Here is a 17,426-nt window from a genome sequence, read left to right as displayed (position 1 = left end):
CCCCCCAAAAGTTCGGCTTTTTAAAGCCACTTTGGGACAAGAACGGACTGGCCCGATGGACTACAAGAAATTTCCAGCTGGGCATGAGCCGTGTGCGAAAGAACTTAAATCCTGATATGATTTTTTTTTATTATTATTCAAGTGTTATTTTTGCTCATAAAATAAAGTTTTCTGAATTTTCAGATTTTTTTTTTAAAAAAAAAGTAGAATAGAAAAAAAAAAAATTCCTGGAGAAACTTGTTCCATAAATATAGCGAAATCCCAAAGAAACACTTATCGTATAAATATATGTATGTAATAACAATGATTAGATCATTTCATTTTTTTAATGAAAGGCAATTGAAATACCGTAATCTTTAAAAACTTTCATACTAGATTCCAAGAATTTGGAAAATTTTCAAAATGGTCTCTAAGAAACCACCGTTTTGATATGCGAGTTGTTAAAAAATTTAGCAATGATATTACAAAAGAAATATTACAAACAACGGATCAATTTTTCCAGAAATTCTTTCATCTCTTATTTAAGATGTGCGCTGTATGGAAACATTGACACTGGCAATGATAATCACTTCGATGAAACAGTTATTCTGTCTGTCCATCCACTTCTCATCCGTCAAAAACGAATCGAGTTCGCTGATTAGGGGTTTTAGGCAATTTAAAGCAGCTGATTGTAACTCCTGTGATCTGTCAGGGTTTGCCTACTTACAGTATGAAAAAGAAAAACCCGAATTTAAAGATTTTAACTAAATATAAATTGCACGAAGCATACGAGGCACATTTTTAGCTTATAAATATGTATTGACTTTATCTCCAACCCAAGTATCGTGTAAGAGTTCTTTCTCAAAAGGAAATACGTTCTACACAGTCTGAGGAATTCTCAAACATCGTGAACGTTTTGATATCATGCGAAAATCAAAATAGCAAGGGTATTCTTAATCAATTAGCATAAAAAAGCATTTTTGTTTCAACAATAAATAATATCATGTATTAAAATTTAAAAGTAATGTATAAATATGTGTAAACATTTGTTGATTTGGTTGGCAAAGTGGTCAGTGCATTCATTCTCCAACTAACAAGCTACGGGTTCTCATCCCGCTGTAGGCGTGGACGTTTGCGAATCTCTTCCGGTGAGAGATGAAATTCATCGCCCAGTGTGAGGCACCGTCCTGTTTGTTGGAGGCGCGAAGTTCCATGTTGGATAGCAGTTTCCGATCATGAAAAAAATATAAAATTTAATAAAAATATAATTTTTATTAAATTGTTTATTTTTATTAAATTAATATTTATTAATTTAAAACAAACCAGACTAAAAGTATACAATACATTAGCCCTACCAGTCTTAATGCATGGAAGCGAAATCTGGACAATAAAACAAAAAGACAAACAAAGATTAATAACAGCTGAAATGAAGTTTATGAGAAAAACTGCAATGTATGCCCTATTTGATCACAAAAGAAACGAAGAAATTATGAAAGAATTAAACCAAGAATCAGTAGTAGAAAAAATTAAAAAATATAAACATAAATGGATGGAACACGTTCAAAGAATGAAAACAGAAAAATTACCAAAACAAGCCTTAAAGTACAAGCCATTAGGAAAAAGAAAACCAGGACGTCCTCTTAAACGATTCAACGATGACTTCTAAAGCCGGAACAAACCACGCAAGGCCTAAATCTTTGATGCGCATCATGATGATGATGATGATAAAAATATAATAAATATTTTATTATAAAAATAAATAATAAAATATATAATACAAATAATATTAAACAGTACTAGGGTATAGGCATATGATAGACTAATTTGGATTAGAACTGTTGACAGAAGATTGGTAATAATGCAGAGCAGTACTGTCATATTATTCTGGATACCCCCTTGAGGTTGCATATCAGGAAACTGATGATGGCGATGATGGTAAAAAAACATATTTATATTATGATTTATGAGGACGTCTGATTAAAAAACTCACTAGCCTCGGTACTAATGCAATACTTTGGTAGAATGGGATTCTCATAAATATGCATAACATGATAATCGTGTTAATATCATGCGAAAAAGATTTGATAAATGAGCTAATGTCAAAAATATTTTTTTTTTTAAAAAATTATAAAATAAAATAATGGTGGTCGTTCTCGAGTAATTTCGCTGGACTATTTTGTTCGCTAGTTCCGCCGCTGCTTGAAGCCTCCAATAAGCAGATTGGTGGTTTCACATATGGCAATAAAAATCATCTATCACCTAAAGACATTCGCAAACATTCATATCTTTTAGATTAAGCAAGATTGTAGATTATAATCTTTATATTATATTATATCAGATCACCAAATGTCTTTCTATATTACTTTTTTTAGAAATAGCCACACTATTATTGTATAATAAACAAATACATTTGCCATTATGATTGATAAAGCAAGGCGCTCGCATCTGATCTGACAGATGCATGCTAATTGTTAACATGAATATTCTTTTTGTACCCATTTTTTATTTTTATTTTTTATGGTATTTTATATTCATTCATATGTGACAAAAATATGTTGTAAAAGCGAGGTAAATAAAATAATGTTAAAATTTGAAATCTCATTTTTCTTAAAAACAACTAATCAGAATTTCTAAGCCTGAAATGAGAAAAAAAATGCCTGTGTCATGAGCCCTCCGTAATTTTCAAAATTTATATTGAAAATTACTCTTCATATTAAAAAGGTTGCTGATCTCTGCAAGATGTGCTTTACATTTATGGAAAATACTACAGAAAAAGGTCTGGATCTTGCTCCACCTTTACTACGAGTTGCCCATAAGGCACTACTTATCCGTCGAAACTTTTAGTTTCTATATATTCTGCACTAAATTCTTGTAGTTTCTATATTCGGCTATGAAATAATGTTGGATTCAATATTTACTTAATTTGTACCATTATGTATTATATTTGCAGTGGTTTTTCTTTATGTTTTCTTACATTTTAGCATATACTAGTAATAAATGTATCTCTCAGATATACTGCGATCTACGCTGCAAAATTACCGCTACTAGCTCCAAAGCAGTTTACAATAATTTCTCTGAGGGCGCACTAAAAATTCACTGCGGGCGCCATGACGCCCGCGGGCAATGTAAATAGGCAATGATAATCATTGTCTATTTATAGCACGTAGCTTAATTTGTTATATTTAAATTTTCCATTGCTGATTCTATGTCGATGATAATTTGAAATCTCATTTTCAAAGGAACGTCGATGATACACAAACCGTAATTCAGGTTTCTAATAGTATAATCTTATTGAAATACCTTCATGGTAGTTCGTCTTGTTTCATTTAAAAGTATGTCACATCTTTTGATAAAATGTGACACCTTGTGATAGTGCGGACATTCATATCCATCAAACGACATCACGTCAGACTGCAAAACTTTTAGATTTTTTTTAAAATCTTAAGTCTTATTAAAATTGAATTAGAATTAAAATTTAATTCGAATACTTACAAAAAAAAACAAACTTGATTTACCTTAGGATTTTAAAACACGGTGATATGCATATTATTATATGTAATGATTAAAGATACAAAACAAGGTCGAACACCGTGACACATTTTTCATTGCGGGGAGGTGTACGAAGAGGAGGATGAGGTATTTAAAGTTACCTCCTTAGTCCTTAACATTATTTAAGGAATTAAGGAGATAATCCTTAAATAGTGTTACTCCCCAAAAGAGTAATCAGGTCAGACCTTTTGCTGCCTCAAGAGAAGATGACATGTTTAGCAAAAGGCGCCTTCTTCAGAAAGATCAATCATTTACAAGTGATGACGTTCTGAGGCGATCGCCTGTTATCTCACCTATCGTGGCAACCCTGGATAATCTCAGCAGTGTTCTGCATACAAACGACTACTTAATTTCTAGTTTAGAAACTCGGCTGTATCCAATCTTCTTAGTTTTATCGTAAAATGAAGAAGATGTACTCATTTATTTAAGCATAACTGCAGGATTTTGACCTTAACAAGAACACATTTCTTTTTGTAAAATAAAAGAGAGAGAGAGAGAGAGAGAGAGAAAAAAAAACATCATTATATTTAATATTATTATATGTCATCGTAAATTTGATTTCTTGCTCTCAGAGATGACAGAATTACGATATTTTAAATGATCCACCACAGGCTAATTTATAATTCGTAACTGCTAAACTTGACCTCCACTGTTAAATGAATGTATATTTTTCATTTGTTACTATTGAATGAATATGATAAACCATATGTGCTTGAAATACGAAGCAATATTTTAACGATTAGAGCAAGTCGACCCCAAATGTTTTTGGTTGCGGACTTCGCTGCTTCTCGAAACGGTATACATAACGACTTTTTTTCCCCCCCAAGGTCAGTACGTCATTGATATAACAAAGATATCACAAAACATTTCTACATTTTTTTAAATAATTTTCTACTCAGAATAAACTGAAGGAAGATAATTAAAACCTGCGATATGGAAGAATACACTTAGTAATTAAGACTTTCGTTCGAAATCGGGATTTTTTTTATTCATTTTTATTTTTTTATTTTTATTTTTATTTTATTTTTTACATTAATACTTATCATGGAACCCAGAAACCGGTCAGGCAAGAATTTTCCATTTTTAAACACAGGCTTCGAGAGAAAGTCGTTCTCTACCTGACATGTTTAGGGCTATTATTAATAGCAATTTAATTAATATTAAGAGTGTTTCTAGTATTTTAACAATACTCGGGAAATGTCAATTAATAACTTAACATATTATTCTGTGCTAGCATAACAGTATTAATAACTAAGTAGCAACCTCTCCCTAACCCCCCCCCCCCCCAAGATTCCATTGGAATGTGCCGGGCCTTTAGACTAAGTTATGCATTAACTCCTTTATTGAAAAGAAGCGAAAGACATGATAAAATACAATGTGATATCTTATCTGAATATTGTGCCGGATTGGCCACACCTTAGTGCTTATCACGTAACTCATGTTCACTGGTACGAAACCGATTCTGTAAACACAATGCTAGTGCGAGGGTTTAATATTAACAATATCAAAAACACTAACCTTACTCCACTATTAACTTTATTGCTTATTATAGACATGACAGACCATTCAATGATCACATAGCTAGTGGTGAGTGATAAGAAGCTAAACAAAAATATGAGAGTGCTTTTATCATAAATTTAGACAGAATTTACAGCATCAGTTGTTAATGTTTGTATGTAAACGGTAGTAGATTTATTCAAAATAAGTCTGAAATATTCGTTGTAATATGTAAATGTATAAATGAGTTGATTCGTCTCATAGGGCCATAAAAGAATTTTTTCCTTTCGAAAACTGTTTTTTTTCTTTTCTTTTCTTTCCTCGAAACATGAAAACCGGCAAGAGAAACACGCTGATTGACATTAATAACATATATGGGATAGCGTAGGCCAGAGATTAGCAAACTTTATTTATTTTTTATTATTTTATTTTATTTTAATATAGAATATAAAGTAAATGGAAATCTTCTCAAATATAAAGTGTTGCTCCAAAGAGCAAGTTTCTTGCACGCCATACCATGCAGAGGCGTAGCTAGGGGGGGGGGAGGTCCTCCCCGGGCGGCACTTTGAACCTTTTTGAACTTTTGCAGTTAATTCTAAAATACACTCTCGAGAACTCATTTCCAAATATTGTAATACTACTGCGAATTTTCCTCTCACAATTGGGAGAGGAAATAAAATAAATAAAATTGATTAAGAATTATCTACATTACTGTGAAATAGACTTCGTCAATGTCATCGACGATTTTGCTAACAGAAAAGCAAGAAAAATAATATTTTAGAATGTTGAAATTAAAGTTTTACTTCTAAAATAAACATAGTGTTTTAATTTATTTCATTATACGTCGTTTTGACTTTTTGTAGTATTTTTGGTGTGTATTGAGAGGGGCGGCAAACTCAGAGATCGCCCCGTGCAGCAAAAGCTCTAGCTACACCACTGCTGCCATACTAACGTATTTAAAAACATTTCAAATGTATTTTTAATTCTTAAAAATGCATTCAAAGTGTTTGTAAAAACTTATGTTCGCGAACCTATGACTCTATGATTTTGAATTCTACAATACTGTATGATAACAGAACTACCTCAACTAAATGAAGGCTGTTAAAAATGTATAAAATCACTCACTAGCCTTCTCCCACTCGGAGAACGTATAGCATCAAATATAACACTATCTTGTATAACAAGTGTGGAGTGGCCTCCGCCGATGAGCACTGGGACTCCATAGAAGTGCCATCTAATAATAATAAAGTATAATATGTCCACGTCCCTCTTGATGAGGTCTCATCTTATGTGAGGAGAACTTCGTTGAGTCTGAATTAAATAAGTATTATTGAATCGTTTGTGCTTATGCTATTTGGCTATTCAGGCAAAATGGTATCTCTAAATACGCGGATTTGTCTAAAAACGTAAATTAATTTTTATATTCTTCGGGAATGCGATTAATTAGCAATAAATGGTGAGCACCGAAAACTGAGTAGTTCAGTAAGAAAATTATTATACTACAACTGATTAATCATCATCATGCGTATCAAGGATTTAGGCCTTGCGTGGTTTGTTCCGGCTTTAGAAGTCATCGTTGAATCGTTTAAGAGGACGTCCTGGTTTTCTTTTTCCTAATGGCTTGTACTTTAAGGCTTGTTTTGGTAATCTTTCTGTTTTCATTCTTTGAACGTGTTCCATCCATTTATGTTTATATTTTTTATTTTTTTTTCTATTACTGGTTCTTGGTTTAATTCTTTCATAATTTCTTCGTTTCTTTTGTGATCAAATAGGGTATACTTTGCAGTTTTTCTCATAAACTTCATTTCTGCTGTTATTAATCTTCGTTTGTCTTTTTGTTTTATTGTCCAGATTTCGCCATACATTAAGACTGATAGTGCTAATGTATTGTATACTTTTAGTCTGGTTTGTTTTTGAACTAGGTTTGGTTTAAATATAGAGTTAGTTACACCTGTTATTTTTAACTATTTTGCAATTTTTAGGTTTATATCTTTTTCATTTTCATATGTGATCATACATCCTAGGTAGTTAAATGAATTCACCTGTTCTAAGATCTTGTTATCTATTACTATTTTAGTTCTTGCTGGATCTTGTCCTTTAAAGGCATAGTCTTTTATTTTTCTGTTGATATTATCATACCATAACCTTTGGATATCTCATTTAGATCTAAAATAGCTTTCTGTAAGTTATCTTCAGAATTTGTAATTATTATTTGGTCGTCGGCAAAGCTGAGAGTGTTTAAGTTTACTGTAGGGGAAAGTTTAATTCCTTGATGTCAATTTTTATTCCATTTTATTATTATTTCATTTAAGTAGATATTAAAAAAAAGAGTCAATAGATTTCATTTCGGCGATGTAAGACATTATTTAAATTAAGGGGATATTAAATCCCATAGTTTTAAAACCGAATAAGAAACTCAAAGATTGGAAGCAGAGAGTTTCATGCCGAATATAGTAAACTATAAAAGTATTCCAATCTTTGAGTTTCTTATTCGGTTTTAAATCAATGTGGGATTTAATATCCCCTTAATTAAATAATGTTTATATCGCCGAAATCAAGCCTATTGGCTCTTTATATTTAAGTAACTTAATGGTTGCATCTTTTTTGACAACTCGTATAGCAGAGTATATAAGTTCTTTTCGCTATACCCTTTGGTATCTATTTGGTCTAGCTACTCACTGATGAAGCCTCAAAAAAGGCTGCAACCGGTCTGGGTAGTTATTACATTATGGTGGAAGTGACCTTCCACCATAATGTAATAACAGCATACATTTCCTAGGAAATGTGTTTTTACATTATGAAAAATACCAAGAATAGAGATCAGAACTTTATCACCTTTGCTGCGAGTTGCCCGAGATTGTCTAGGACTACATGCATTAGCTCACTAGTATTCGCCGATATTTTTATAGTTTACTATATTCGGCATGAACCTCTCTGATTCCAATCTTTGAGTTTCTTATTCGGTTTTAAAACAATGTGGGATTTAATGTCCCCTTAATTTAAATAATCACAATTGCTTTTTTTCCATTCTATTGGGGGGATACCAATTGAGTAAATTTTATTTAAAAACAATAAGAGTCTTTCTTTGAATCTTGTTCCTACATATTAATACAGTTCTGAACCTAGCTTATCTTCTCCAGGTGATTTTCCGTTTCTTGTTTCTTTCAGGCTGATTTCTAATTCTTCTTTAGTTATTTCCTTTTCATTTTCGTTAATTGTTTGCCAGTTGTCTTTTTTAAAATATTTGTCTGTCCACAGTTCTGTGTAGTAATTTAGAAATTCTTCTAATTTCAATTCAACGTTTAATTTTATGTTTTCTTTGGTATCTACATTTTAGTGTTTCAAAATCTTATATACATTGGGTCGTATTTTATATAAATCATGTTCTAAATAATACTAATATATATATATATATATATATATATATATATATATATATATATATATATATATATATATATATATATATATATATATATATATATATATATATATATATATATCTTAAGAGGACGTCCTGGTTTTCTTTTTTCCTAATGTCTTGTACTTTAAGGCTTGTTTTGGTAATCTTTCTGTTTTCATTCTTTGAACGTGTTCCATCCATTTATGTTTATATTTTTTATTTTTTTTTATTACTGGTTCTTGGTTTAATTCTCTTGTTTTGTATAAAAAATAGTAAAAATCCATCTTGTAGCATTTAGGAGGGCGAAGGACGTTTGCGGCACTGTGTTTACCACAGTGTCATATTGCTACGAGCGCAAGCGTCATAGTGAGATGCGAGCTATTAGTTTAATGCGCCACTGTTCGTCGCACAGTTCACTGTTGTTTATATGCAGTTTGAGCCAGTAGTAGAGTGTTCGTAGGGCTTATCTCTTTAAATATTTGGACATTACAATTAAAGGATTTAATTGTAATGTCCAAATCCATTCCTTTAATTACAATTAAAGGAATGGATTTTATTTTGAAGTAATTTTGAATTATACTAAACTGTATACTGTAATTTTATTGATAATAAACAATATTTTTTCATGAAACAAAACAAGAAGAATGTATACAGTGTATGTATATTTCGAAAGTTACAGCACCCTCACGATTTCAAGCCACGAGCAGCCACTGGTATCAAATAAACTACTGTCTACAACAAACAAGCAGGAACAAACTAACTGAGCTCAACCTACTCAGCTATACGCGCAAGTCGTTAAAAACAATGCTAAAAACAAAGACGAATCTGAAAACAATTCCTTGCTATAAATTAATAGTCAAAGCGATAGCTCAAATAAACAGCGAAGAAACCAAAAATATCATAAAAGAAAAAATAGACTCAAGGAAAATCAAAATCGGAATCACAATAATGAAAAATATTAATAACAGAAGAGTGTTAATTGAATCCAAAGAAAAGACCGACATAGATTTACTACATAACGAAATCGCTAAGGAATTGCAAAGACACGTTAGTAGCAAATCCTAGTAAGAAATATTTTCCAAGGCTAATTATATACGATATTCCCTGCGAAAATCGATACGAACAATGCAATTTGACTCAAAACACACGAAGAACGATGAACTATTCAGTGGCAATACAAAGGTGACACAGAAATTCATCATGACGAATAAAAAAAAAAACGAACAAGAGAAACTTGATTATAGAAGTCGATCCAAAGGTGAGGACCAAATTGCTGAAAATGCTGTGGAGAATTTGCCATTGTGCAGACTACGTAAGTTTTCTGCGGTATTTTAACTGCAGTAAGATCCTCCATCATACACGAGACCAGTGGCGAACCCAGGGGGAGGGAAAGGGCCCTGTTCCCCCAAAAGCAAAAGGAAAAAAACACTAGAAAATTTTCCAAAAATAGTTAAAATTCTTTTTTTTTTTTTTAATTTATGTTGTATCGTGTCTTCTATTTCTACTTATGAATTAGCGGTCACATAAGGGGGAGGGGAATAACCTATAGCTCTCGGAAATCACGGCCGCTGTGAACGCAAGGCGAACGAAGTAGTGCTCGGGCGGCCGTAGCGCTACTTCGTTTGCCCGAGCCGGACCAAAGGAGATCACCGGTATCATGTATTGGCGATCACTGCAGATGCTCAGTCATAGGTCGTATGCAATGCGTAGTGTATATTCTCAAATCGTCTACTCAACTCGCCCTCCCCTCCAAGATTAAATCCTAAGTACAAGTTCAGCGAGTGCACACGAAATTAGTTCGAGATGAACTGCATAAATTGCCAAAATCATAACAAGCATGCGAAAAACGACTGCAAACACATGGCACTAAGCAAAGACTGCCCGACATACAACTACTACAGACAGTTCAAAATTCAAAACATAGGTTATGGAAAGCAATAATAAAGTTAGCAAAAACAGCACTACTTCCCTGGCATGCCTTCAAATAAATCTTCAACGCTCTAGCAAGGCTGTAAATAACTTAACAGAAATCATAAATAGAAAAAATATAGGACCAGCATTAATACGAGAATCTTACAACATCATCAACAACAAAATATGTGGCTTTTCAACTAATTATAAACTATTTTCCAAAGGATCTGAAAGAAAGAGAGCTGCAATACTCGTAGTCAACCCTGAAGTCGAGGCAATATCAATTTCTCAGTACAGCAACGAGGACTCGGAACTTATTGAAATCATGTACAGTGGAATTAAAAATTTTGCTGCAATTATGTATCTAAACCAATGGTTCTTAACCGGTGTTCCCCAGAACACTGGTGTTCCGCGAATTGGTTACAAGTGTTCTGCCGGTGAAAGATGTCACATGACACAGTTCTGAGTGCAATTGGCTACTCTGAATAAAAAAAATGTCGAAGGAATTATTCCATTATAAAAGAACAATTAACAATACTGGAAGAAAAGACTTCAAGTTACTTTCCCTCCTTAAAGACACACAATTTTATGACTAGATATGAAATCCATTTGGCACAGTTTAACACATCGAGTTGTGAATTTTCGTTATGAGAAGAACAATTAGTTACCTTGTCAACGGATCGTACTCTAAAAATGGAATTCTCTGAAATAACTCTTGAGGAATTTTTGATTTTTGTCCAAACCGAATACCCATCTCTCTCCACAACAGCACTGAAAATTTTGTTACAGTTTTCAACATCATATTTGTGTGAGCTCGGTTTCTCAATATTAACCATATAAAAACTAGAAAGTGTGAAATACTTACTAATATAGACAAGGAGATGAGGGTATCTTTATCACATATTCGACCTGATATTGCTGAAAGCCGACAAGCTCAAGTATCCCATTAAAACAAGTTCCGTTTTTATAAAAGGCAAGTCCATGCATATTTTTATTGTTAGTTTTATGACCCAAATGCTCTTGGTGTTCCCCAAATTTTTCTTATGATCAAAAATGTTCCGTGACTTCGAAAAGGTTAAGAACCACTGATCTAAACTATCACACTGACATCAAATACGACTTAGAAAAAATGGGTAACATCGTGGATTTTACCATCAATCACGGTCTAATTCTTGGAATCAATAGTAAATTAGCAATAAATTGCTAATTTATTTATTTATTGCTAATAGCAATAAATTTCCCCATTCAGTTTTATGTTTAACGAGAGCACAAATCATAGAGGTAAAAATATGGAAGAGTTTTTAGCATCAAATTCCCTGCACATACTAAACGACGACTGTAAATATCCCAACATTCAAAAATACCAGAGGAAGCAGCTTCATCGATCTGACAATAGCAAACGACGCTATTTTACCCCAGGTTTCTGAATGGAAATGCGAAGAAGAGAAAAGCTGTTCTGATCATCACATAATAAGTTTCATCATCAGTAACAAAAATTTAAACGGAATACACAAGAGAAACCATCGCATTAACATCAAGTACTTCACCAACAAAATCAAACTAAACATATTTGCAAAAGCATTAAAAAGAGAATTTGCATGCCTAATCTCAGAACATCACTTTAACCGGATCAGCGAGCAACAGCTCAGCTTAATCATCTAGGCCAGTGCTTCCCAAACTTATGGATGTAAAGACCTCTTTTGGAAAAATTAAAATATCTCACAACCCCATTGAAAAAAAAAAAAATCGTAATACAGACATAATATTTATTGCATTTATATTCAATATAAAACATACGCAGCGAATATGGCAAAAATCAAATGCAAATATTACAATTTTAGCATCTTACATACACATTTGACATGGCACATTACCTTATATTTTTATATAGATAGACATATTGTTATTGTACATTTGCAGTACAAATGTTAAATTTGTTTTCATTATTTCATGATCCCTTCAACAAAACTAACGGCCCTCAAGGGGGCCACGACCCACAGTTTTTAGGAAGCGTTGATCTAGGCATCAGCACAAGCTGACACAGACTTTCTTGCTTCTGCGCTTTCATCAGGTCTGAAAAAATCCAGCCACCAAACACTCAGAACAACCAAGTAGCTAAACATCGATGGAAGAAAATCAGTATCTTGGTGGAACGGCGAACTAACAGTCCTAAGAAAACGTGTTAACGGATTCAGATGACTATATCAAAGAACATACAATAATCAAGATTTAAGACCGAGTAGAAGACAGAACCACTATAAAGCCAAATACATCTATCAGTCCAAAATTACAAACTCGAAAACAGAATAATGGAAAATCTGTACTGTTTTTTCAACCGTACCGAATCCTTGGAAGAACTGTATATATAAATCAGCAGCAAGCAAGAATAAGGTAACACCTATATTATCAACTATTAATAAAACAAACGGCTCGTACACTAAATGCTATTATGATAAACAAATTTATTCCTGAGGACGATGAATCAACAGATGAGGAAATCCATAAAACTTACAGACAAAGAATGGAAACAGACACAGGTATTCCTAACGATGATTTATTTACAACTAATGAAATCGAGTCAATATTAAGCCAATGGATCCAAGAAAAACTCCTGGAGAGGCCGAAACAACCAGTGATATACTCCTAAGAGCGTTTGTCGAATTCATAACAACAGTTTACAACGAATGCCTAAAAAGAGGGCGATTTTCTTTATTTTGGAAACGGTCTAAAATTATCATCATCATCATCATACGTATCAAGGATTTAGGCCTAGCATGGCCTGTTCCGGCCTTAGAAGTCATTGTTGAATCGTTTAAGAGGACGTCCTGGTTTTCTTTTTCCTAATGGCTTGTACTTTAAGGCTTGGTTTTGGTAATCTTTCTGTTTTCATTCTTTGACCGTGTTCCATCCATTTATGTTTAGATTTTTTAATTTTTTCTATTACTGGTTCTTGGTTTAATTCTTTCATAATATCTTCGTTTCTTTTGTGATCAAATAGGGTATACTTTGCAGTTTTTCTCATAAACTTCATTTCTGCTGTTGTTAATCTTTGTTTGTCTTTTTGTTTTATTGTCCAGATTTCGCTTCCATACATTAAGACCGGTAAGGCTAATGTATTGTATACTTTTAGCCTGATTTGGTCTAAAATTATACCCATAATTAAACCAGGAAAAGAAACATCCGACGAAATTGGCAAATACAGGCTAATCAGTTCCCGTAAATGTTGCTGGTGAGGTAATAGAAAAACTTTTGATAAACCGAATAATGCACTTTGTCTAATCAAGAGACCTATTAAGCAGAAATCAATATGCATTTAGACCTCAATCAAGCATAGTAGAAGCAATTATGGAGGTTAAGAGGTCACAGAAGACAGTCTACGACAGAAAAAAAAAGAGAGAAAAAAAGAAGTCTACTGATCTCATTCGATGCGCAAGGAGCCTTCGATGCTGCGTGGTGGCCAGCCATAATTAATTAAGAGATTCCAAATATCCATAAAACCTACTCTACCTTATAAAAATTATTTACAGACAGAAGAGCAACCATGACATTAAAAACAAAGCTGTAATGAAAGAAGTCAAACGAGGCTGTCCGCAAGGTTCCTGCAGTGGCCCAGGCTTCTGGAACATCCATTACGATTCCCTATTAAGACTTCCTTTCACAACTGAAACAAAAGCTATAGCTTTCGCAGATGATGCGATATTAATAAATCGAGGACGCGATAGTTAGAAGTAACAGCCAATGAAGAACTCTTTAAAACTGCAGAGTGGGCACGCGAAAAGAAAGTTACCTTCAATAGAACTAAGTCTAAAGTGCTCCACATCTCACGTAAAAAATCAAAACAGCTTGTAACAGATTCTCTAAACGGAGAAGTTCTCGAGGTAGCCAATGAGCTAAAATACCTAGGAGTAACAATAGATGAAAAATTTATCTTCGACCAGCACGTCTGATATGTTGCCGAAAATAGCTTACAAATAGTAAACCTCCTAGCTAAGTAGGCAAGGATAAAGTGGGGATTAGGCTAACGAGCGCTGAAAACAATATATACCGGAGCTATACTATCATTGATATCTTATGCTACACCTGCCTGAAAACATGCACTAAAATCAAAGAAAAACCAACAAACGCTAAACAGAGTTCAACGCCTTATAGCCATGCGTATAATTAAAGGATACAGGACAATATCTTTCGAGGCAGCTTGCGTTATTGCTGGTCTAACACCCATCTGCATGAAAATGCAAGAATTCTTTCTTATATATGACGTCAATTCCGGAAGATATAACGGAAATTCCAACAATGATACAAATTGCTACGAATGTCTGCTTCACCACAGTAAGTGGTCTCACCCAGCAAGAAACATATATTAAGGAGAAAGAAAGCTCAGAAAGTGACGATTTCCATGTATACACTGACGGAATCAAAACTGAAGGAGATGTCGGTTGTTTTTCATTGCATACAACACGCAGTCCATGATACAAGAACGCTGCTCTAGACTGCATCTCCTCTGTTCCAACAACTAAGCGAACAACTTAGTTCATTCTATTATAGTTCATTCATTGACATATCTCCGGGAATTAGAAGTCAACACCTCTCATAAAAAGATCGCAACAATTAATAGTGACAGTAGAAGCACTTTAGACGGCATACAAAACCAGAACAACCATATAGCGTTAATAGAACAGACAAGAAAGCTGGTTTGAAATCTCTAGATTTCAAACCAGCTGCTGTAAACTCTAGAGGGAATGGGCAATCAAGTTCTGCTGGGTGAAGGCGTATTCTGGGGTAGCAACGAGAAAGCGGATCAGCTAGCTAAAGAAGCGATTAGAAACGAATGGCTAGAAATAAGTTACCAAAAGTACTCGAAATCTGCTATGAAAACACTCGCAGAAGAAGGAAGCCTAAACGTGTGAGAATAAGAATGGAAAACATTAGAAAACGAATCAACAACAAAAGAATTCTTTCCTAGTCAGAAGCAGACTCTGTTTGAAAAAACACGCCATTTCTCCAGGTTTAACCACGCTACTAACGGGACACGGAAAATTAAGCCAACTTACACAGATTCCATATCCTGGAATCACCATCATGCATCTGCAGTCCACACAATCAACAGACTGTTGACCACATACTTTAGGACTGTCAGCTATTGGACTCCAACCGGATGCCCCTAATACAACACGTCATCACTTCTGGAGACAAGTGATCAGTGTCAAAACCGAGACTTATCGAAAAGTATTACTCAGAATTAATTAAATTTGCCAATAAGATCAACCACCAGTCTTCGTAAAGTAACATAAATTACTGATATTGTGTGAATTATATAGCGTAAATATATGCATATATAAAAATATAAATATAAATATGAATGCAAAGGTTGGAATATGTACATATAGATGTAAAAATATAAATGTAAATATGAATATTGATACTGAATTATAAATAAAATGCTAATCAGTATTTGGAAGTTACATGTAATATATGCATTGCATGCAATGGAGCATGTAGGAAATAAATTACTTCTTGATAGGGTTACATTAGGAGGGGGAAAAAATGTAGGGGTAATTCTAGAGCAGCTTTTTTTTTTCTTTTTTTTTTTTTTTTTTAATCTGGGTTACTTTATTGAGTATTTCGTTATGTTTACTATCAATTGGAGATCGAAATAATTATTTTGCTGAAGCGACTTGACAGATAACTAGAATGATTTCAGTGAAGAAGAATCTTAGCATAGACTTTTTTATATATTAAAAATTACAAACATTTTCGTAAAAAAAGATCCCTAAAGTTAATACACCTAAAAATATTGCTATGAATGTTAGCTTACAGTTAGCTAACGGTTACTTAACTGTTTATGGTTACGAAAATTGCATTGGTGTGCAGATTGACAAGCACTGAAAATCTGCGGGTCGCAGGCTTTAAGCTTTAAGGTTTTTTTTTTAAGTTTAAGCCTCTGTAGCTCAAGTCGATATCGACGATGCCATATAGTTCGAAAGATCTGTTTCAAATCCCCTCTAGGATGTCAGAACCTTTATAAGGACTCTTACCTAAAGCCAACAATTCCAAGTGAAGCGAGTCAGTCAGTCGCGTATGGCGGTTGAAGAGTTTTTTCCCTCCGGAAACTTCGGATTTTTTTAATTTTTTTTTTTTTTTGTTTACTGTATTTATTTATTCCTCAAGGTAGCAAGCCGCTCAATGAATATACTCAATTGACATAGCACACTAGATGTATATAAGACCAACCGCTGTACAATAGAATTAATCGGGTTTGTATGAAGACAAGTTACATGTCAGACAAGCCACTGAGTTGTGTTGAGGGGAGGATGAAAGAATGTTTAGAAAATAAAATGAAATTAGACTTATTATTGTTATTATTGGGTTGTTATTATTGACTTATTGGGAAAGTTATTATCCTCAACTCTTATAACTCAGAAATTTGCAGTAATCACATTTACAAGCTTTTGCATTCAGCTAGTACTCCATGTTGAAGGGAATTCATTACTCGTGGTCTGCTACGTAGTGGAGAGCATTAAAATGCAAATTTCTTTCTATTTCTTCTCTTCAAGGATTAGGCATTTTGCCTGTTCCGGCTTCACTGGTCTTTCCATCTTGTAGCTGGTCTTCCTCTCTCTCTCTCTCTCTCTCTCTCTTTCCTTTTGGTCTATATATCTATCCACCTATCTATGTAATTAACATTAAAGTTCGATCAGCTGATTCCATAGCAAGTATATTATCATTTTGACTGTGCTGCTATTTAACTTGGTTGAAATACAGCAATATTACGTAATTGAATATCTTTAACAGACTTGCAAGTCAAGTCTTTTCAGGCTCTTGCCCAATGAGTTAATAGAAAATTTGAATTTATTATGAAAGAGAATTATTTAATTTTTTTTTTTTTTCTTCTCGGTGTTGATGAGCAAAATACCAATGATATTACGCGACAAAGTAATCATCATCGATGTAGTTGGGAGTGAGATGATATCACGTCTTTGAGCTAAAACTTTTTGGAAATGAGAAAAATTACTATAGAACTGGGGGATCACACCTTTAAGCATTTATTTCACTATTTTTTTTTAATTGTTGTGGGCTTTGTTTAATT

The sequence above is a fragment of the Typopeltis vanoorti genome, chromosome 1, assembly GCF_054136105.1.
Source record: "Typopeltis vanoorti isolate ZY-2024b chromosome 1, IOZ_Tvanoo_1.0, whole genome shotgun sequence".
NCBI classification, from domain to species: Eukaryota; Metazoa; Arthropoda; class Arachnida; order Uropygi; family Thelyphonidae; genus Typopeltis; species Typopeltis vanoorti.
Note: the sequence above shows the minus strand (reverse complement) of the source record.